General features: G+C 44.0%; 1 pseudogene; it reads left to right on the top strand.

The window, feature by feature from the left end:
- The window catches only part of LOC105487828 (inositol-3-phosphate synthase 1-like), a 46,370-nt pseudogene extending 24,234 nt beyond the window's left edge, over window positions 1-22,136 (top strand).
- Window positions 22,137-24,169: the final 2,033 nt, after the last annotated feature.

Genomic DNA, 24,169 nt, shown 5'->3' with positions numbered 1-24,169 from the left:
TTTCCTTGTTTCCTGGTTTCTTTTTAAGGCCGGTCTAGTTGAATCATTCTAGTACCTTTGAACTTTTCATTGTTATTTGGAGCAATGTTTGCAATTCTTTTGTGGTTTGCAGTCCCTGTCTCCTTACAATGTTTTTGCTTAAACTGAGCCAGCATGTGAGATCCAACAAGTGGATTAGAATTTCTAGTCTGAGCTCTGCCATGTATTCAGCCATGAATCCCTTAGCCTGTCTTGGCTCTCAGATTCCTCATCTGACATATAGAAAAAATAAGTACCTTCACTATTACATATGGTTAATAAGAAGATGAAAAGAGATAATGCACATGAGCTGCAGAGTTATTAATTTTAACAATTAATTAATGTAGTCATAATTTATTGAATAACTGCTACATCCAATACTTTTCCGAAAGCCATAATCCTGGAGGGAAAATACACACACATGCAGAAACATAGCTGACCACTGGATGATGTCTTTAGTGCTGTCATAATTACATGAAAAAGGTTCCAACTGCCACTGCAAAATTATAACTGCGACACTGAAAGAGATCTGAGCTAACCAACTCCATCTTGTTTCCAACTTCCAAGCTGTCCTTGTTCATTCCTGGGCATAGGCTGAACTACCTCTGGAGGAACTTAGTTTATACCTTATAGTTTAGAACAAAGATGGTAACAAACAAACCACTTTCTTGCCTGGGGGCTAGACTGCCTTTGTAGGACTAACAAATTAGCCGAAAGATTAGAAATTATAGTTTAGAAGTCATGCAGCTGGAGGCTACAAGACTCTGACCCTCCCCATATTGCTCCTGGGGATAACATCACTTTCTAAAACCTAAGATCAGTGCTTGAGATATTTTGCAGACCCTGCACTTGTTGGATCAGCTAGCACCATGCAGATCGATAAACTGGCTCATCTGATCTTGTGGACCCCACTCAGGAACCGATTGACTCAGTGCAAGAGGACAGCTTCAGCTTCCTATGAGTTCATTTCTGACCCAACCAATCAGCACTCCTGACTCACCGGCTGCCCCCACTTTCACCATATTACTCTTAAAAACTCTGATCCACAAATGCTCAAATGCTCAGGGAGACTGATTTGAGTAATAATAAAACTCGTCTCCCCGCAGCCGGCTGTGTGTGAATTGCTCTTTCTCTATTGCAATTCCCCTGTCTTGTTAAATTGGCTCTGTCTAGGCAGCGAGCAAGGTAAACCCGTTGGACAGTTACAGGACCTCCAAGGAAAGGCCGATTAATTTTGCTTGTGTCACTCTGGAAGGCTTCCCAGAGGAGATGATGTTTGAATTGGATCCTGAAGGGTGATAGAGGAAATGGCATGAACAGAGACATGGAGATGGGACGACTGGGAGCATGTTTAGGGGAGGGCAAATATGCCAGTATTACAGTGCTTTCTGAGTAAGCAGGATAGGACCAGATCTCGAAGGACCTTAAGTGCCAAGCTGAAAATGTGAACTTTATCAGCCAGGTGCAGTGACTCACGCCTGTAATCCCAGCGCTTTGGGAGGCTGAGGTGGGCAGATCACGAGGTCAGGAGATAGAGGACATCCTGGCTAATATGGTAAAACCCCATCTCTGCTAAAAATACAAAAAATTAGCAGTATGTGGTGGTGGGCACCTGTAGTCCCAGTTATTTGAGAGGCTGAGGTAGGAGAATGGCATGACTCCGGGAGGTGGAGCTTGCAGTAAGTGGAGATCACGCCACTGCACTGCAGCCTCGGTGACAGAGTGAGACTCCGTCTCAAAAAAAAAAAAAAAAAAATGTGAACTTTATCAGGGGTTTGACCTAATCAGATCCCTCTGGCTGTAGTGTGGAGGACAGAATAGACTTTAAGAAGCAGGACAAGCAGGACGTGGGGAGAAGAGTTATTGAAGTTTATTGTGCACATTCAGAGAATACCAGGGTAGTATAAAGGAGGATGATGGCAAGTTGGAGAAGAGAAGAAAAGAGAGATGAAAACCTCCTCATCATCAATAATGCCACCTTATTGAAGAGGCCTGGCTTGACCACTCTATAGAAAATAGGATAGAAAATAATGTAGAAGTATCACCAATCCACATCATTTTCCTTCCTCCACTTGCTATATTTTTTTCCTTAGCATTATCACCATCAGAATGCAGATGCAGGTACCAAAAGGGCTGCATCTGGGAAGAAAGTACATCTGGGAAGAAAGAAGTCTGAGCTTCCTGTAAGCCAAGGCAAAGAGAGAAACAAGACCAGTTATGACACCCACAGTGTTCATTGGATAAGGACGTGACATTTTGTCAAATGAAGTCATATGATATATTTACTTTTCAGATGCTTATTATCTATTCTCTCACTAGCATGAACATTCCATACAGGAAAGGTTTTTGTTTAATTATTTGCTATATCCTTGATGCCAGAACAGTGCCTGGTATATAGTAAGTGCTCAATAAATGTTTGCTGATTTTAAAAATAAATAAATAAATAAATAAAATTTGAGGTTCTTCCCACTCTGGAAATCAACAGGTCAATATGGTTGATCAACTCCTGTTTTCATTTATGGATACAATGTACTTCATTCTAAAAAGCATTTGAGGTGACTCCAGAAATATATAATATTAAAAGAACAAAACAAAATCAAGTCTAAATGACAAAGAGAATTGCCTAAGATGATAAAGCACAGAGAATCAGTATGCAGATGCAGGTACCACAAGGGCTGTACTAAGATTTTCAAAATGGGAAGAAAATACATGTCTGAGCTTCTTATACACCAAGGCAAAGAGAGACACATGGCCAGTAATGGCACCCACAGTCCTCATTAGACAAAGGGGTGACATATTCTCAAATGTAGTCCTATTTCTTTTTGGTGGGTAAAGACGATGTTGAAACCATCTGTTTTATGTCCATGTTGTTTGGTGGGGTGATAGTTAACCCCTTAGCTGTTTTGGAGGGAGTGCAATCTATGTTCAGCCTCACTTATTCACTGCAAGAGGTGATCAGAAATGTATCCAAACCAGAAATGGCTAGAGAGCTTGAAAAGCTACAGACAAATTAAGTGACACTCACCCAAGGGTAGGATTGGGTGGGGAAAGAATGTAAACACTCTGTTCCTGATCTCCTGTTCGCTGAAGAAGCTTTATCAATCTGTAAGAGAATTATCTCTGCTGATAAAAAGGAAAGTTACATAGAAATCTGGCAAAGTTACACTGAAATCTGGATCCACTGTTGGTCTCTCTTCCTTTGATTTATTAAAGTTTCTTTGAAGTACACTTAAGTAAGAGGTTGAGTTTGGCTGATGATTTATTTTTAAGAGAGTGAAACAAGGTGAGAAAGAGAGAGGAAGCTGATTTTCCAAATGATTAAAAGGTGAGTATGACTCTAGTGAAGGATATTCTTCCTTAAAAGATATTTTAAGGGATTTTTAAAAAGGTAATACATCCACATGATAAAAAAAATTCAAATAGGGCCAAAAATTTATCACATTTTTGTATATTCTTGCAAAGATATTTATATTTAGGCATATACATAAATGCTTTGGTTAAATAAATGAGAATTTATGATATAAACTCTTCTCTTGCTTTTTTTCACTTAGTGAATATTGGAGACTATTTCTATTGTCTTTTCCCCCATCTTGGTTTTTGGTTTTTTGGACTTGTCTTTTAGCATATCTGGTGATTTTTAAATTAATGGCATGTATAAAAAACAATGTTAGAAGACACAAAGGAGGGAACAGTAGACACTAGGATCTACTTGAGGGTGAAGGGTGAGAAGAAGGTGCAGATCAAAAAACTGCCTATTGGGGCCGGGCGCAGTGGCTCACATCTATAATCCTAGCATTTTGGAAGGCTGAGGCAGGCGGATCACCTGAAGTCAGGAGTTTAAGACCAGCCTGGCCAACATGGTGAAACCCCATCTCTACTAATAATACAAAAATTAGCTGGGCATGGTGGAGCGTGCCTGTAATCCCAGCTACCTGGGAGGCTAAGGCAAGAGAATAACTGGAACCTGGGAGGTGGAGGCTGCAGTGAGCCAAGATCCTACCACTGCACTCCAACCTGGACGACAGAGTGAGACTCCGTCTCAAAACAACAACAACAACAACAACAACAACAAACAACTGCCTACTGGGAGGCCGGGCCCAGTAGCTCACGCCTATAATCCCAGCACTTTGAGAGGTCGAGGCAGGTGGATCACTTGAGGTCAGGAGTTCGAGACCAGCCTGACCAACATGGTGAAACCTTGTCTGTACTAAAAATACAGAAAAATTTAACCAGGTGTGGTGGCACACACCTGCAATCCCAGCTACTCGGGAGGCCGAGGCACGAAAATTGCTTGAACCTGGGGGGCGGAGGTTGCAGTGAGCCGAGATTGTGCCACTGCACTCCAGCCTGGGTGGTGGAGTGAGATTCTGTCTCAAAAAAATTAGGAAAAAGAAAAAAAACTACCTGTTGGGTACTACCTAGGTGACAAAATAATCTGTACACCAAATCCCCATGACACGCAATTTATCTGTGTAATAAAACTGCACATGTACCCCCTGAAATAAAATAAAAGTTGGAAAGAAAACCAAATAATTAAATAAATTAAAAAAAAAAAACAAACCCAATGTTGGAAATAAAGACGGGAACAATAGACACTGGGGACTACTAGATGGAGTGTGGGGCAGGTAGGTGCTAAAAAAAGTACCTGTTGGGTACTATGCTCACTACCCGGGTGACAGGTTCAATCATACCCCAAGCCTCAGCATCACGCAATATACCTTTCTAACAAACCTGCGCATGTACCCCAGATTCTAAAATAAAAGTAAAAAATCAAATAAAAGATTATGCTACACTTACAAGTAGTAGAAAAAAGAAACAAATAACAACAAAAACAAAAACAAAATTTGAGGCGCTAAATGATGTTGTCTTCCTCCAGAGAGAGTTATCATTATCATTTCATTAGCTAGTCAGGCAGAGTGGGGACTGATTATCCTAAGACAGAGACTGAGCTAAATGTAGACTGTGTGGCAGTTTGCAGAAAGCCCTGTCTGCCTCCTCCCCGTCGAGGGTAGATTCCTCCAGGAGTCCCGACTGAGAATCTAGGGTCTTAAGCATGGTGCCTGTTTTAGTAGATCTTGGACTGTAAGACTTGTGTCATTACCACTGTGAAATTGCTCAAACCCTGTGCTTACTTTTTGGGGCTTCCTGTTTAGCTTTTATTCTTTTCTTGTGGATCTGCAATTTAATATGTTTTAAACTTCATCAGCCTACCCGACAAGCCTTTTAATCTTTCGTATTTTCCGCCTTGATCTCTGTTCTATCCTCAGATTTATCTTCTAACTCACTAATTTTCTCTTTACTTGTTTTGGTGCTATGGTTCACACCTTGGTTTTTTTCGTGTATATTTTGTGACTTTTTGATATTTGATGGAACTTTGTCTGTTGAAATTCTTTGAAGCCTAGGTCCAGCCTGGGTGACAGAGTGAGACTCCATCTCAAAAAAAAAAAAAAAAAAAAAAAAAGTAAATAAAAAATATTTTCTATCACTTTTATTTATACATACATATACATATATATGTATCACATATATATCATATATATGATATCCAGTTTGGCCAGGTGCAGTGGCTCAAGCCTATAAACCCAGCACTTTGGGAGGCTGAGGTGGACGGATTACTTGAGGTCAGGAGTTCAGGACCAGCTGGCCAACATGGCAAAACCCCGTTTCTACTAAAAATACAAAAATTAGCCAGCTGTGGTGGTGGGCACCTGTAATCCCAGCTACTTAGGAGGCTGAGGCAGGAGAATCACTTGAACCCAGGAGGTGGAGATTGCAGTGTGCCGAGATCATGCCGCTGCACTCCAGCCTGGGTGACAGAGTGAGACCCTGTCTCAAAAAAAAAAAAAAAAAAAGATATCTAGTCTGTAGCAACACAGTCAATTCATTCATCTCTAAACATTTATTCATATCTGTCAAATGCCAAGTAATCTGTTCAGTACTGGTGGCAAACAGATGGCTGGAATGTATACTAATCCTGGCCTCTTCTCAACTTATTTATGAGGTCAGTAATTACTTGATACCGAAACCAGGCAAAGGTATCACAAGAAAACTACAGATCAATACTTCTTATCTATATAGACACAAAAATTCTCAACAAAAGACTAGCAAACAGACTCCAGCAGCATAGAAAAAGGATTATAAAACCGGGCACAGTGGCTCGTGCCTGTAATCCCAGCATTTTGGGAGGCCAAGACGGGTGGATCATTTGAGGTCAGGAGTTCGAGACCAGCCTGGCCAACATGGTGAAACCCTGTCTCTGATAAAAATACGAAAAAAGTAGCTGGGCGTGGTGGTGCACGCCTGTAATCCGAGCTACTAGGGGAGGCTGAGGCAGGAGAATCTCTTGAACCTGGGAGATGGAAGTGCAGTGAGCCGAGGTCACGCCACTGCACTCCAACCTGGGCAATGGAGCAAGACTCTGTCTCAAAAAAAAAAAAAAAGATCATACACCATGACTAAATGAGCTTTATCTCAGACATGCAAGGTTGGCTTGACATATAAAAAGTAATCAAGATAATATACTATACTAATAGAATAAAGGAAAAAAATTACATGATCACCTCAATAGATGCAGACAAAGCTTCTGACACAATCCAACATCTTTCATGATAAAAACACTCAATAAACTAGGAATAGAAGGGAACTTTCTCAACCTGATAAAGGACACGTATGAAAGACTAATGGCAAGCATCATACATAATGGTGAAAGACTGGAGGCTTTCCTCCTAAGATAGGAACAAGATAAACGTGTCCACCTTTGCCACTTTTATTCAACATTGTACTGCATTTAGGCTACAAAAAGAAATAAAAGAAATGTAGCCTGGAGAGGAAGAAATAAAACTATCTCTACTTGCAGATGACATTTTTTTTTTTTTTTTTACATATACTGGTAGATCAGTAGTTGCCTAGGAACAGGAGTGCAGGAAGTAGAGGAGAAACGAGAGTGTCTGTTGACAGCTACGGATTTCCTCTGGGGATGATGGAGCTGTTCTAAAATGGGATTTTTTCATAACTCTGTGAATATTCTAAAAATCATTAAAGTATACGCTTCAAATGGATGAACTGCATGATATGTGAATTATATTTCAGTAAAACTTTGTTTTGTAAAAAAGATGAAATGGGTGACTTTTCAGGAAGAAAAAAAATGTGTTTTGAGACAGAGTCTCACTCTGCCACCCAGGCTGGAGTGCAGTGGTGCAATCTTGGTTCACTGCAACCTCCACCTCCCAGGTCCAAGTGATTCTCCTGCCTCAGCCTCTTGAGTAGCTGGGACCACAGGAGCGCGCCACCATGTCTGGCTAATTTTTGTATTTTTAGTAGAGATGGGGTTTTGCCATGTTGGCCAGGCTGGTCTCGAACTGCTGACCTCAAGTGATCCACCCACCTCGGCCTCCCAAAGTGCTGGGTTTACAGGCGTGAGCCTCTGTACCTGGCCAAGGAAAATTTTTAAATTAACTCAGGAAGAAAGCAAAAACCTGAATAGTCGAATAATCCTAAAATAAATCTAAAGGGTATTTAAAAAATCTTTCCCCCTACTTGCTCCATCTAGCTTGAGACAAAGATAGTAGGCCAGACTGTTTTTGAGTCAAACTATATAAAACCTCTAAACTTTTCCATACGCTTTATAAATCATATTTAGAGCATAGAGAAAGATGGGAAACTTCCCAACTCATTTGACTTGGCTAGTATTACTTGCCAATGTAATAAAACAGGATGATGAGCTCACAAAAGCAAAAGAAGAGGGGAAGAAATGATAGGTCAATATATTTATAAGCAGAGATGCAAATAGCCTAAATAAGACATTAACAGGCTGGGTGCCATGGCTCATGCCTGTAATCCCAGTACTTTGGGAGGCCAAGGCAGGCAGTTTGAGACAAGCCTGGGCAACATGGCAAAATCCCAACTCTACTTAAAAAAAAAAAAAAATTAACCGGGCATGATGGCATGCACCTGTAATCCTAGCAAGTCAGGAGGCTGAGGAACAAGAATTGCTTGACCCCAGGAGATGGAGGTTGCAGTGAGCCGAGATCACACCACAGCACTACAGCCTGGGCAACAGAGCAAGACTGTCTGGAAAAGAAAGAAAGAAAGAAAGGAAAGAAAGGAAAGAAAGGAAAGAAAGGAAGAAAGGAAGAAAGGAAGAAAGGAAGAAAGGAAGAAAGGAAGAAAGAAAGAAAGAAAGAAAGAAAGAAAGAAAGAAAGAAAAAGAAAAGGAAAGAAGGAGAAAGAAAGACAGAAGGAAGGAAGGAAAGAAGGAAAGAGCAAGAGAGAAAGAGAGAGAGAGGAAGGAAGGAAGAAAGGAAGGAAGGAAACTATTTCCATCTTTTCCAGCAATGGATTTATGGAGAAAAAAATTATGATCATCTGAATAAATGTTGACAAGGTATTTAATTAAATTTAATACCAATACCTGATTAAAAATCTTAGCAATCCAGAAAAGTATGAATCTACATTAACTTGGCCAGGTGCAGTAGCTCATGCCTATAATCCCAGCACTTTGGGAGGCTGAGACAGGAGGATCACTTGAGCCCAGGAGTTCCAGACCAGCCTGGACAACATAGTGAAACACCATCTCTACCTAAAAGTTAAAAACTTATGGTGATATGTGCCTGTAGTCCCAGCTACTTGGGAAGCTGATGCAGGTAGATCATTTGAGCACAGGAGTTCAAGGTTGCAACGAGCTATGATTACATCACTGCACTCCAGCCTGGGTGACAGAGCAAGAACCTGTCTCTAATTAAAAAAATAATAATAACAAAAATACCCTTCTGTATGACAAATAAGCACACAAAATATAAAGACAAGTGACCGATGAGAAGAAAATATTTGTAACATATTGTGGACCCTGGAGAATAATATTTAAGTACTTGATAACGTCTTGTGCATGAAATCCTGTGCTGGACCTATCACTTGTATCATCTCTCTCTTTCTTTCTTTCTCTCTTTCTTTCTTTCTTTCTTTCTTTCTTTCTTTCTTTCTTTCTTTCTTTCTTTCTTTCTTTCTTTCTTTCTTTCTTTCTTTCTTTCTTTCTTTCCTTTCCCTTCCTTCCTTCCTTCCTTCCTTCCTTCCTTCCTTCCTTCCTTCCTTCCTTCCTTCCTTCCTTCCTTCCTTCCTTCCTTTCTTTCTTTTTTTCTTTTCTTTCTCTCTCTCTCTTTCTTTCTTTCTTTCTTTCTTTCTTTCTTTCTTTCTTTCTTTCTTTCTTTCTTTCTTTCTTTCTTTCTTTCTTTCTTTCTTTCTTTCTTTCCTTCCTTCCTTCCTTCCTTCCTTCCTTCCTTCCTCCCTCCCTCCCTCCCTCCCTCCCTTTTTTTTGATGAAGTTTTGCTCTTGTTGCCCAAGCTGGAGTGCAAAATGGCGCAGTCTCGGCTCACTGCAACCTCCACCTCCCGAGTTCAAGCAATTCTCCTGCCTCAGCCTCCTGAGTAGCCAGGATTACAGACACACGCCTCCACACTTGGCTAATTTTTTGTATTTTTAGTAGAAATGGAGTTTCACCATGTTAGTCAGGATGGTCTCAAACTCCTGGCCTCAGGTGATCCAGCCACCTTGGCCTCCCAAACTGCTGGGATTACATGTGTGAACCACTGCACCTGGCCCTCATTTCATCTTTAAATCAAGTCTCTGAGGCAGTGGTGACTGACACCATTGTTCAGAAGAAGACACTAAAAATTGGAGAATTTAAGCACCCTGCCCAAATCTCATGGCTCAGAAGCTCAGAAGTGAGTTAGGGTTCCAACATGGAGCTAACCTGGCTCCCACACCTGCCACCATTTATCTCTCCAGGAACTAGCATGATTCCTCATCTCCTAAAGTCACTTAACTTATTCTTTGTGCTTTTGATGTGTTTGTTTCTGGACAGATTGCCTGAAAGGGTCTTTTCAGTGGAAAGGTCCTGAAGTGAAGATGGAGAATGGGTGACAAAGATGTCACATGCCTTCCTTCTCATGAACTCTTGAGACGCAATCTTTTTCCTCAGCTTTTTCTTCTGCCTTCTTCCTTGGCTTCTGAATTTCTTGGGGTGGCCCCAGTTTCCAGCCAGTGGAGAGCTGGGCTTGGTTGCCCCATTCCATAGCATGCCCACCCTCTTCCCCTTTCTCATTTGCTTGTGACAGGGAGAAAGAACGGAGTGTGGGTGAACCCTCTGAATTATCTGATTGTGCTGTGGACAGGCCAGGCCAGGCTTGGCTTGACTGGCTTGACCTGCTCTCCTGTTTCCTTTTCTGTCCCCCACTTTTTCTTTTTTTAGATTAGGTCTTACTCCACCACCAAGGCGGGAGTGCAGTGGCACAATCACAGCTCACTGCTGCCTCCACCTCGCGGGCTCAACTGATCCTTCCACCTCATCCTCTGAGTAGCTGGGACTACAGGCACACATCAGCATGCCTGGTTAATTAAAAAAATTTTTTTTTGTAGAGGTGGGATCTTACTGTGTTGCGCAGGCTGTTCTTGAACTCCTGGGCTCAAGTGATCCTTCCACCTTGGCCTGCCAAATTACTGGAATTACAGGTGTGAGTCACTGCGCCCAGCCTTCTGACTGAAGGATGTAGACTGTCCTGTGTTTCTGTGAGAGGGGCAGTCACTGTTATTTAGGATGTTCTGGAAAGGGTGACTGCTTGTCAGTCCCTCTCGGAGCCCCTTGAGCATCTGAATCAGTTAGCAAACTCTGTCCATCTCCTCTGCCATTATCCCTTTCTCTCCCCCATCAACTCCTTCTGTGCCTTCCTACTCCTAGTTTCCAAGTCTCCAAGGTCAAGTTCAATTTCCTAAAGCACAGATTTTATCACATTTTTCTTTTGCTTAAGAACCTGTAAGAGTCCACCAGTGAATTTTCAAAATAAGGTTCATGGATGTTATATCGTGGTCCAGGAAGTGTTAGACATTCTATTTATTCTTAATCCAAAAGTTAAGAAAGAAAGAGCTTGGGTACTAGATAGCTGGTATATTGATTGTCACTAGTGCCCCACTTGGTCCATCTGTCAGACAGTTTCCTGAGTCATGGTGTGTGTCAGAAATATCATAATGCAGAGGGCCAGACAGGAGGGGTGTATTCTCATTCACTCCCTTTCAGTCTATTGCCAAGTGTCGCAATTTCCATGAGTCTAGCTCCATGAATTCCTACGGCCTCAGGATATGGCGGAGAAAAGATTCTTAGAAATGAAACATGCATGATTCTTTGCATATAATCATGCAAGTCCATTCTAAAGTGTCTGTGGGAATTTTCCTTTCCCTATATGGAAACAGAGGCATGACATTTCTGGCAGTTCTTGGTAATAAAAAGCCTTGTTGTCCTTTTCAGTCATATCTCTGTCTTCAGACCTCTGGTCTAGGAAGGGGAGTAGTAGTGGTCAGCTTGTCTCTTTAAACCTCTCTTCCCTTGGAGCTAGAAGTAGGAGGAAGGAAGAGAGGTAAGGGATAGAGAGTTCTTATTTGGCTGGTACTTGAATAATCTGACCCCATGCTTTCTAGACCTGGGAGGTTTGTGGAGCTGACTCTCTCTCATGGGCATTTCTATGGATTTTCTGGAGACTCCCTTGCTAGGGCTGTTCAACAGCAACTCCACAGCGGCAGGCAGTGTTTCTCTTGCCCCTGGCTGCTCCTGACATAGCCTCAGTTTCTACCTCCAATGGTTCACATCACAGCCTCTTACCACCAGGGTCCTCTCCGGCTGTAGGCCGCCATCTTGGGAGGATCTCTTCTAAAATGACCCGGGCCATATTCTTACTGCAAGCTCATGTCTGGTCCTTGCGTTAGAGGGAACTTCAGCCACTTCTGACCCACCATTGGAGGGGAGGAGTGAAGAGACTTCCCAGATGTTCAGCCATAGGGAGTGAGGCTGGTCCATGGAGGCCCAGCTACAGGTGCCCTGAGCTCTATGCAAGGTCAGGTGAAGGTTCTCTCCCTGGGTTGAGGTTAGGAGGGCACTCCCCTCCCAACTCTCTCTCGGTGCACCAAGTGCTATGGGCTAGACACTGTGTATGTTGTGGGCACCACATTGATTCTGCTTCCTGGGTTCAAATCCTACCTCTGCCTCACTAGCAGTGTGAACTCGTGCAAATTTTTGAAAGTCCCCATTCCTCATCTGTAAAATCGGGGAATGTTAATGCCTACCCAGTATGGCTGTGATAAGCTCAGTATATTTCTAATACTTGGAACAGTACCTGGTACTATATGTGTGTGTGTGTGTGTGTCTGTGTTTGTGTGTGTGTATTAGCTATTATTTTTACAAAATCAGGACCTTTAGAGTAGAATTTTATAATTCTTTCTAATGAGATGGTGGCCTCTCTGCAAGGGATACTTGTTTCCATTTATAGTGGTAATGCACTGTTCATTTCAAAAATTCCTAATTTATGTTTTAAAAAGTAAGCTGAATTAAATAAAACTCTGAATTAGACAGAAGTGTTGGAAAGCATGGCAAGCACTGTGATGGTGGCATACAAATGACTGATCTTTAGAGGTACAAGTTTAGTAGCTCTTGAGTTCATAATGGCGCTCTAAGAAGAACCTGACCAGTATTCTTCCTTATCCAGAAACCCTCATGGAATGAATAGCTTTTTTGTTGTTGTTCGAGATGGAGTCTCGTTTTGTTGCCCAAACTGGACTGCAGTGGCGTGATCTCAGCTCACTGCAGCCTCTGCCTCCTGGGTTCAAGCGATTCTCCTGCCTCAGCCTTCCGAGTAGCTGGGACTACAGGTGTGTGCCATCATGCCCGGCTAATTTTTGTATTTTCAGTAGATAAGGGGTTTCATCATGTTGGCCAGGATGATTTCAATCTCTTGACCTCGGGATCCACCTGCCTCAACCTCCCAAAGTGCTGGGATTACAGGCGTGAGGCACCGTGCCCGGCCAACATAGTTTAATTTTATCTCAACTTGGCAATATTCTCCAAACATTGTTTTTATTTGCTTGTTTTCTTCTGAACACCTTCTTCAATAAGCCAAATGAAAAAACAAAAACAAAACCAACAGCACTGAACAACTTGAACATGAAACCCCAATATGTATTTACTTAAAATGTGAAAATTATACTTACATATGACAGACAGAATAGAGTAGTAGTTATGAATGTAAGCTTTCCAGCCAGACCATGGAGTTCAAATCCCAGTTCTGCCACCTGTCTACTATATGATCTTAGAGGGATAGCTTGACCTTTCAGTGCCTGGAAAGTAGAATTAATAATACCTACCTCATAGAGTTGTTGTAGGGGTTCAATGAAATGATATATGTAAGCTATTAGAATGTTGCCTGACATAGAATAAAAACTCATTGACATTACCTATTATGATGATTACTGTGCAGCAAAATAGGTACCTTATAAAATACTTTAAAATTATAAATGTAAGATTAAGATAGGCGGTAATCCCAGTACTTTGGGGGACCGAGACAGGTGTATCACTTGAGGCCAGGAGTTCAAGACCTGCCTGGCCAACATGGTGAAACCCCATCTTTACCAAAAAATACAAAAAAAATTAGCCGGGCATGGTGGCGTGTGCCTGTTATCCCAGCTACTCGGGAGACTGAGGCAGGAGAATCGCTTGAACCCGGGAGGTGGGTTCAAGTGAGCCAAGATCGCACCACTGCACTCCAGCCTGTGTGACAGAGTAAGACCCTGTCTCAAAACAAACAAACAAACAAAAAACAAAAAAAGCACGAATGAATGAACAAAAAGAGATTAATGTTACAGAGGTTCTGTTATGTCCCTTCACCCTCATGAATTGTCTTGTGATGTCTGGGGTGTATACACCCCCACTTTGGAAACTGCTGGCTTAAGCAATGATAGGAACATACTATGTCCCCGGGTTATTTTGATTTTTGAGATGCTCTGTAAAGCTTGGAGGACTGTGGGTGGGCGGATTCTTCCATGCTTGGATTATGCACACTCTCATTTCTGCACAAACCTCTTGGCTTCTCTGCTTGTAAACAGTAATCAAATAGGATTGAAGTGTGGGGCCGGGAGTCGCAGGCTCCTTGCCAGTCCTACCCAGTCATTCCTAAGTATGGAGGCTGCATGGGCTCTGCCTCTTGCCTTGCATCTGCCACCCTGTGCTTAAGCAACTCCCACAAAGCTTAACTCCTGGAGACAGTGGCCGGTGGGGACAGCTGCACGTCAGTCTGTGCTGTGAAACCAGCCATCCTTGCAACCAAATGTGACAGCTGCAGATTAAAGCAGAATTACCTAAAGATAGGTTTGTAGGACACACACTGGCCGAGTCCCCTGCTGCCAGCAGCTGCTTTTCTTGACATGGGGCCAACCCAGAAACTTTGCGGGATACCCTCAGATGCTCCAGCAGCTCTAGAGAGGTGGTGATGGCCCTGAAACTGCTGAGAGCAGCTGGTTTCATCAGGGATGGCTGAACGTCTGGATCAACAGTGAAACCTCTGACTCTTTGCCAGGGAGCGGGCTGGTGGGCGCTGCGTCGATAGCCGTGACTAGTAAACCCAGCGGGAACCAGGTCTAATTACAGTAGAGCTACAGAAATTGCCCCCACATTCCAGCTGCTTTAAGTCAGATAATTTTAGGGTTGAGAAAGACCCTGGAGATCACCTAATGGATCCCAAACCTAGTTGCTTACAGCATCAATGAGAAGCCTTAAAATTCTTATAGTGAATTAGCTCAGTCATATAAAACAATGGAGGGGCTGAGTCACCACATCATCCTGTGTTCCACTTAGCTGAAGAAATGGAGGCCGGGCGCAGTGGCTCCCGCCTGTAATCCCAGCCCTTCGGGAGGCTGAGACAGGCGAATCACTTGAGGTCAGGAGTTCAGGACCAGCCTGGCCAACATGGTAAGACCCCATCTCTACTAAAAATACAAAAATTAGCGGGGCCTGGTGGTATGTAATCCCAGCTATTCAGGAGACTGAGGCAGGAGAATCACTTGAACCTGGGGGGCAGAGGTTGCAGTCAGCCGAGATGGCACCACTAAACTCCAGTCTGGGTGACAGAGTGAGACCCCATCTCAAAAAAAAAAAAAAAAAGTTTCCCAAGCATTCCCAGTGACCCAGTGATGAGCCCGGATTGGTGAATAACCGCTCTCACAGGGGCTTGCCTGAGTGGACTGAGCACCCGTGTTGAAGTTAAAAAACCTGACATCCCATCCTGATGGTGCCACCTCCCACCTGAATGACACCTGGCAAGGGGCATATTCCCCAAAACCTCAATTTCTTCACTGTAAAAAGGGGATAAGGACAATAAACTACCTTTCGAGCTTATGCATGTATATGAAGCTCTAAAACACTACACAGACATAGGACTTAAGGGCTCATGCCAAGGGCTCATGCAGCCTAGGGTTGGTCACCTCCAGTGACAGGAGGCTCATTACTTTCAGAGACAGCACCCCCCTCCTTTTTTTTTGAAAGCTCTGATGGACAAAATGTCCTTCCTTATTCTGAGTAGAAATCTGTTCTCTGTCATTTTCTCCTATTGGATTTAATTCCACCCCTCAGGGAACCACAGAATAAACTTAATCCTTAATTTGCAGACCAGTCTTTTGAATAATTGAAGACAATATAGCCTTTTGGCTTTCCTTCCCTACCTCAATTTTAGGCTTCTCCACACACTGTACTGAGAAAGTCCCTTTATGAATAAGCAATATTCCCAGAAATTACCATAGGCATGGCTCCATTTCAGCAAACCAGAGAGGCTGTGTTCCTGGATTAGTGATTCAGGAAAATCCATTTAGCATCTAGTTAATTAAATCCCCCAGTCACATCAAATCAAATTGTTAATCACCTGTGCTATGGGAGCTACTTATTAAAGTATTTGCTTAGTAAATGTATAACATCTATGCAACCCTTTTATGTGCGAGGCACTGCTCAGTGATTTGCATACACTCAGTTCTTATGATAAACCCTGAAAGGTAACCACTGCTATTATTTCCGTTTTACAAATGAGGAAACTGAGGCTCAGAGAGGTTCAGAAGGTGCCCAAGATGATGCAGCCAGTAAGTGACATAGTGGGGTTTGGACTCAGGTCTGGCTGACTCTAAAGCCCACATGGGCCTGGCATGGTGGCTCATGCCTGTAATCCTAGGCATGAGGGCCAAGGTGGGAGGATCACTTGAGCCTAGGAGGTTGAGGCTGCAGTGAGCCATGATCATGCCAGCCTGGGTGACAGAGTGAGACCCTGTCAAAAAAACAAGGCCGGGTGTGGTGGCTCGCACCTGTAATCCCAGCACTTTGGGAGGCTGAGGTGGGAGGATGGGTTGAGCCCAGGAGTTTGAGATCAGCCTGGGCAACATGGTGAAACCCCATCTCTACAAAAAAATACAAAAACTTAGCCAGGGGTGGTGGTGTGTGACTTTGGTCCCAGCTACTCAGGAGGCTAAGGTGGGAGGACTGCCTGAGCCCAGGAGGTAGAGGCTACAGTGAGCCAAGATCACAACACTGTGCTCTAGCCTGGGCGACAGAGCAAGACCCCGTCTCAAAAACAAAACAAAGTAAAGCCCATGTGCTCAGGACTGTGGCAACGGCCTCCTGAGGTAGAAATTCTAAAACAAATGAACCTAGAATTCCAAAATACTCTCTTAACTGGAACTAAATCAAACTATTTCATTTGAAATTATTTGATAAGAAGAAGCTGGCCATTCTACTTTCAAGAATAGGGTTATTTTGTTTTTTTTTTTTTTTTTAGATGGAGTCTCACTTTGTCACCCAGGCTGGAGTGCAGTGGTGCAATCTCAGCTCACTGCAACCTCCGCCTCCTGAGTTATAGCAATTCTCCTGCCTCAGGCTCTTGAGTAGCTGGGATTATAGGCGCCCACCACCATGCCCAGCTAATTTTTGTATTTTTAGTAGAGACAGGGTTTCACCATATTGGCCAGGCTGGTCTTGTCCTCCTGACCCCCAAGTGATTCGCCCACTTTGGCCTCCCAAAGTGCTGGGTTTACAGGCGTGAGCCACCATGCCCAGCTGTTTTGTTTTGTTTTGTTAAGAAAAATGTACATAACATGGAAATGCACAGATCTGAAATGTACAGATTTGGTGAGTTCCGGCAAACACAGAAATCTGTCTTAAATTCCAATCAAGATAAAACAGGTTCATCACTACAGAAAATTTTCTCATGCCCTGCCTAGCCAGTTCCCAGCCCTGGAGGTGACTGCCCACTGTTCTATTTCTGATACAAAGATTGATTTTTGCCTATCCTTGGCATCTCATGGGTGGACTCATGTAGCGCATACTCTTTTGTGCCTGGCTTCTTTTGCTCAACATGTTTTGAGCCTCAGTCTCCTTGTGTGTGCATCAGCTGCTCCTCTTTTTAATGGCTGAGTACTACGCCATTATATGAATATACATTTTCTCCATTCCTCTTATAACAGGTTTTAACACTGATACATCACATAGATGTAATAATATGTAAATCACTCATTTATTCATTAGGCAAATGTCTTTCCAGAGCTTTCTCTATGCAAGGTACTATTGGAGGTGCTAGGAGACTTTGGTGAAAAAAAAACGAAGCCCCTGCTCTCACAGGGCTTTTCTCTATAGCAGGAGAGAAAAACAATACAGAGGAAATTGAAGGAATGAACAAGGCAGTAGTGGGAAGTGCTATGAACAATAAATCTGAGTGAAGGTGCCAGAGTGGCTTGTAAGGACGTTGGGTTTTCCTCTTTTTTTTTGAGACAGGGTCCCACTGTCACCCAAGTTGGAGTGCAGTGTTGTAGTCTCAGCATTGCAGCCTCAACCTCCTACCTCAGCCTCCTAACTGGGACTACAGGCACCACGCCCAGCTAATTGTTATTTTTGTAAAGACAGGGTCTATGTTGCCCAGGCTGGTCTCAGGTCTTCTTTACAAGTCACGCAGGCCCACGTGAGGGACCTGGAAGAGAACTGGGGTCATACAAACAGTGGTACTTGAACAGTTTCACAGCTTATGAAACTCCCTGGCATTGACTCATTCACCATTATTACCCTCTCTTCATTTTTTTAGATGAGAAAACGAAGGCATAGAAAGATTAGCAACTTGTCCCAGGACAAGTGTCAAGTCCAGGTCTTGAACCCAGGCAACATAGTGCTGTGGTTACCATATATGCTTTGGAATCAGACAGGGCCAAGATCGAAGTCCTCTTTCACCTGGATGTCCTTGGGCATGTCACAGTCTGAGTCTCCGTTTTCTCATGCATCACATGAAGGGGATACAGTCTAACTCACAGGGTTGTTAAAACTGAAAGATAATCTCAGGTAAACAATTTAGCGCGCTGTCCACCGCCGCTGCCTGAGCCGACTTCGCACTGACGACCGCCACCGCCGTCCAATTCTTGGTGCAGAGCCCGGACGTGGTCTACCGCGTCAGCAGCGAGGGCGGCGTCCTCAAGGTGCACCTCAAGTCCACGAGCTTCACCTTCCGGACCGCTTGGCCGGCAGGTCCCAGGCTAGGGGTCATGCTTGTCGGCTGAGGTGGGAACAACGGCTCGACGCTCACCGCCGCGGTGCTGGCCAACCTACTGTGTCTGTCCTGGCCCACACGCAGGGGTCGCAAGGAGGCCAACTACTACGGTTCGCTGTCTTAGGCGGGCACCGTGAGCTCGGGCCTGGACGCCAAGGGTCAGGAGGTGTTCGCGCCCTTCCGCCGCTGCTGCCCATGGTGGCACCCAACGACCTCATGTTCGATGGCTGGGACATCTCGTCGCTGAACCTGGCAGAGGCGATGCGGCTCGCGAAGGTCCGCATTGGGGACTGCAGGAGCAACTGCGGCCGCACATGGAGGCCCTACAGCCCCGGCCTTCGGTATACATCCCAGAGTTCATCGCGGCCAACCGGAGCGCGCGCGCGCGGACGGCCTCATCCCGGGCACGCGCGCGCAGCGGCTGGGGCAGATCCGCAGAGACATTCGAGACTTCCGGTCTAGCCCAGGGCTGGACAAAGTCATCGCGCTGTGAAACGGCGAACACAGAGTGCTTCTTTCTGTGAGGTGGTCCCAGGTCTCAACGACACGGCCGAGAACCTGCTGCTCACCATCGAGCTTGGCCTGGAGGTGTCGCCCTCCACGCTCTTTGCCGTGGCCAGCATCCTGGAGGGCTCTGCCTTCCTCAGTGGGTCCCCACAGAAAACCCTGGTGTCCGGAGCCCTTAAGCTCGCGTGGCAGCGCCGGGCTACGTGGGCGGAGATGACTTCAAGTCAGGCCAGACAAAAGTCAAGTCCGTGCTCGTGGACTTTCTCATCGGCTCCGGCCTCAAGACCAAGTCGACTGTGAATTATAACCACCTGCGGAATAAAGACCAGCAGAACCTGTCGGCACCATCGCGGTTCCCTCTGAGGAGGTGTCCAAGAGCAACGTGGTGGACGACATGGTGCAAAGACACCCAGTGCTCTACGCGCCCAGCTAGGAGCCTGACCACTGCGTGGTCATCAAGTACATGCCGTATGCGGGCGACCCCAAGCGTGCGCTGGATGAGTCTACCTTGGAGCTGATACTGGGCGCAACCAACACGCTGTTGCTGCACGACATGTGCGAGAACTTGCTGCTGGCCGCCCCTGTCATGCTGGACCTGGCGCTGCTGACCGAGCCCTGCCACTGCGTGAGCTTCTGCACTGATGACAACATCGAGCCACAGACCTTCCACCCCATGCTGTCCCTGCTTAGCTTCCTCTTCAAGGCGCCGCTGGTGCTGCTGGGCAGCCGGGTGGTCAATGCACTTTTCCGCCAGTGCAGCTGCATTGAGAACATTGTCAGGGCCTGTGTGGGGCTCCCGCCACAGAACCACGTGGTCCAGGAGCACACGATGGAACTCCCGGTGCCTGGCCTCAAGCGAGTCGGACCCGTGGCTGCCACCTGCCCTGTGTCAAACAAGAAAGGACCGGGACCCGCTGCCACCAATGGCTGCACCGGTGATACCAGTGGACACCCACAAGTGGAGGAACCCCAGATGCACACCACCTGAGGCCCTGGTCACACAACTTCCCGGCCTTTCCCCGCCTGCACCCCAGGACCCAACCTTTCCAGGCGCCCACAAAAACAATAAAGCCGGTGCCACTCTCAAAAAAAAAAAAAAAAAAAAAAAATTAGCTCTTTGCGGTTGGGTGCGGCGGCTCACGCCTGTAATCCCAGCACTTTGGGAGGCCAAGGCAGGCAGATCACTTGAGGTCAGCAGTTCGAGACCAGCCTGGCCAAAATGATGAAACCCCGTCTCTACTAAAAATGCAAAAATTATCCGGGCATGGTGGCCCATGCCTATAATCCCAGCTACTTAGGAGGCGGAGGCAGGAGAATCGCTTGAACCCCGGAGGTGGAGGTTGCAGTGAGCCGAGATCATGCCACTGCACTCCAGCCTGGGCAACAGAGCAAGACTCTGTCTCAAAAAAAAAAAAAAATCTTTGTGCTCATGTTCATTAATTCATGCAACACATGTGAATTTATCATCTACCACTAGGTAGGGAGGATACGATGGGGAATAAGCAGACACAGCCCCATCTCATGCAGCTAATAGCCTGTCATTAGAATAAATAAATTTGATAAAGAATGTAGATAAAGCACATGGAATGCCAACTTAACATAGTCTTGGGGAAGTCAGGGAAGGCTTCCTGGAGGAAGGGATGTTTAATATGAAAGAGTTTATCCAGTGAGGGAAATGTGAAGGTAGGAGAGGCTTCTTTGTAGTTGCTTTTGGGTGTGATTTTGGTTTTATAAATCAGATACACTTGCATGAGAATTGGAAGGCACGTGCATGGTGCCATGAATAGTATATCATTGCTGGTTTTACTGGAACATGTTTCATTGTCTGGGTACCAGCTTCTTGGGTATGAGAGGCAGGATGAGGCTCATCTGTTTTTGTTGGATTGGATCTCTCAGGTGTGGTGTGGCTCTAAATCTAATACTCAGAGTTTTAACAGCTGAAGAGGTGTGGTCCTGAAGCCAGCAGCTTCAGCAGTCCTGCCTTCCTAGTGGTTGCAGCGTCCCTGGTAGGCTGGTCCTGGGGCCCGGTCTAGAGCCCGCTGCTCCAGCCCTTCCAGTGATATTTGTAAATTCTTTTTTTTTTTTTTTGGAAATGGAGTCTCACTCTGCCACCCAGGCTGCAGTGCAGTGGTGCAATCTCAGCTCACTGCAATGTCTGCCTCCTCGATTCAAGAGATTCTCCTGCCTCAGCCTCCTGAGTAGCTGGGACTACAGGTGCCCGCACCATGCCCGGCTAATTTTTGTATTTTTAGTAGAGATGGGGTTTCACCACGTTGACTAGGGTGGTCTGGAACTCCTGGCCTCAAGTGATCCGCTGGCCTTGGCCTCCCAAAGTGCTGGGATTACAGGCATAAGCCACCATGCCCACCTGTTTGTAAATTCTTAATTTCCTATTTGAAATCCCTTTCTGCTTAAAATAATTGGAGTGGTTTCTATTTCCTGCGACTGACTCTTCCTTATACTACTGAGGTACAAGTAGATTCATTTATTTAGTTGTTATTTTCTGAGCACCTAGAATGTACCAGGTACTAGTTTTTGGCTCTGAAAATATAACAATGAACAAGGCCAAGGTCCTGCACCTTTGTGTTATTATCATGGCAGTTATATTCTCTATCAGAGCTATCCAATACGAACAGAATGTGAGTTACATGTGTGTTTTAAACATTGTAGTATCTGGCCGGGTGCGGTGGCTCATGCCTGTAATCCCAGCACTTTGGGAGGCTGAGGTGGGCAAATCACCTGAGGTCAGGAGTTCGAGACCGGCCTGGCCAAATGGTGAAACCCTGTCTCTACTAAAAATACAAAAATTAGCCGAGCATGGTGGCAGGTGCCTGTAATCCCAGTTACTCAGGAGGCTGAGGCAGAAGAATTTCTTGAACCCAGGAGGCAGAGGTTGCAGTGAGCCGAGATCATGCCACTGCAGTCCAGCCTGGGCAACAGAGTGAGACTCTGTCTCAAAAAAAAAAAAAAAAAAAAAAATTAGTATCCATATTAAAAGAATAAGTGAAATTAACCTAACACATTCAGAATATTATCGTTGCAACATGTACTTAATATAAATATTGATTAATGAGACGTTTTGTGTACTTTTTTCATGTTAAGTCTTGGAAATTTAGTGTTTAGTTTTTACTTACAGTACATCTTGATTCAATGCAAAATTTTTATTGGAAATACTTCATCTGTATTACATTTCATTACATTTATGGTTGAAAAAGTAGAGTCATCACTAAGAGGTTCCAGATATACTTAAATACTTTCCACTAGCCAAAAAAAGTACCAAAAACAATTTTTCCTTAATATTTGCATCCATATTGACAAAACTTGTTCATCCTTTCTAGAAGGATTTGACTTTGGAGCAAAAGTTTATCAGTTTCAAAACTGTCTCTGTCCAAGTTAAGTAAATTAACCAACTCTTGAGTCAAATCTGAAGCATACTACATAATTGAAAAATAACTCAAAATTTATCAATGATAATCATGTCCTTCACATTTTTTTCTGTCTTTGCAGCTTAACTTACATAACATGTTTTAATTAAATGAAAATAACTTGCCTATTAATTTCATTTAGAAAAAAGTATAAAATCATTGTTATTGATTTGTATTTTAAGTTTCAGTTTCGCCGGGTGTGGTGGCTCACTCCTATAATCCCAGCACTTTGGGAGGCCGAGGCAGGCAGATTACCTGAGGTCGGGAGTTTGAGACCAGCCTGACCAACATGGAGAAACCCCGTCTCTACAAAAAATACAAAATTAGCCGGGCATGGTAGCACATGCCTGGAATCCCAGCTACTTGGGAGGCTGAGGCAGGAGAATCGCTTGAACCTGGGAGGCAGAGGTTGCGGTGAGCTGAGATGGAGCCATTGTACTACTCCAGCCTGGGCAACAAGAGCGAAACTCTGTCTCAGAAAAAAAAAAAAAAGAAAAGTTTCAGTTCCAACATTCATTAAATGTCTAGCTATGTAACAAATAAACTTTTCCTTACCTTGGAGTTTCAAGTTTCGTTCATCCATGTGCAGTGTAATTTTTTCTTTTTTCTTTTTTTTTGAGATGGGGTCTTGCTCTGTCACCCAGGCGGCAGTGCAGTGGAACGATCTGGGCTCATTGAACTCTCCACCTCCCAGGCTCAAGTGATCCTCCTATCTCAGCCTCCTGAGGAGCTGGGATTACAGGCATGTGCCACCACACCTAGCTAATTTTTTGTATTTTTGGTAGAAACAGGGTTTCACTATGTTGTCCCAGCTGGTCTCAAACTCCTGAGCTCCAGCCATCTGCCTCCCTCAGCCTCCCAAAATGTTGGAATTATTGGCATGAGCTACTGCACCCGGCCAGATATGCAGTGTAATTTTGATGAGAAAACATAAATCATGCTGCCATTTTTTGTCTTTGATTATGGGATAATTTGCCAAGCATTCCCTTTGTTTAAAGAAAATCTTGAATTGGAGTTAAAAATACAGTAACCCTTTGTAAAGCTCTTCTGTGACTCAAAGAGCATTGACAAAGACCACAAGATCATTAAATCTGTCATCTTCTATTTCTTTCAACTGTTCCTTAAACTGAAGATGATTCATAGCATTTGAATGAATACAATGAACAATGTTAATCTATGATGCTTTTCACAGAGTTGGCTGCAGAAAACTAAGCACGACTATTTTCAAAATATATCACCTAATGGGATAAGCAATAAGGAAAATGTTAGTCTCTTATTTGAAAATTCTAATACATCCAAATTTTTGATTCAGCATAATGGAACTACCATTTGTGGTGAAAGAGACTAATTTTTTTCTGGTCTGGCTGGAATTCTTCTTTGACAGTTATGAAAGATTTAAAAATATCCATGCCGTGTGTTAGTTTCTTTCAGGCTATGAATTGACATTTCTTCATAAATTTGAAGTCCTTTGAGACAAAATATAACCAATGTATTAATTGCGCAGTGTATATTATATCAAATGACTCATCTGAAGCTAAAGTACTTGTGATTTTTCAAGATTATTGATTGGTTTTTGCAATTGTTAGAAAAGTCTTCATATTTTATGGACAATTATTTGAGGGCTCAATTGAAGAGCTTTCTCTTCTTGTGAAGTATCTTTTTAAATCTTTTCCTCAGAATTTTCTAACAATATTTTCATTGTCAAAAAATAATTTATTTTACCATTTTTTCACCTAAAAGTGTTTTTCAACTGAGTACTGTGGCACGTGCCTGTCGTCCCAGCTACTTGAGAGATTGAGATGGGGAGGATCACTTGAGCCTGGAACTTCGAGTCCAGCCTGG

This window comes from Macaca nemestrina, chromosome 3 (genome assembly GCF_043159975.1).
Source record: "Macaca nemestrina isolate mMacNem1 chromosome 3, mMacNem.hap1, whole genome shotgun sequence".
In the NCBI taxonomy this organism is placed as follows: Eukaryota; Metazoa; Chordata; class Mammalia; order Primates; family Cercopithecidae; genus Macaca; species Macaca nemestrina.
Note: the sequence above shows the minus strand (reverse complement) of the source record. Positions and strands in the feature narration are given on the sequence as shown.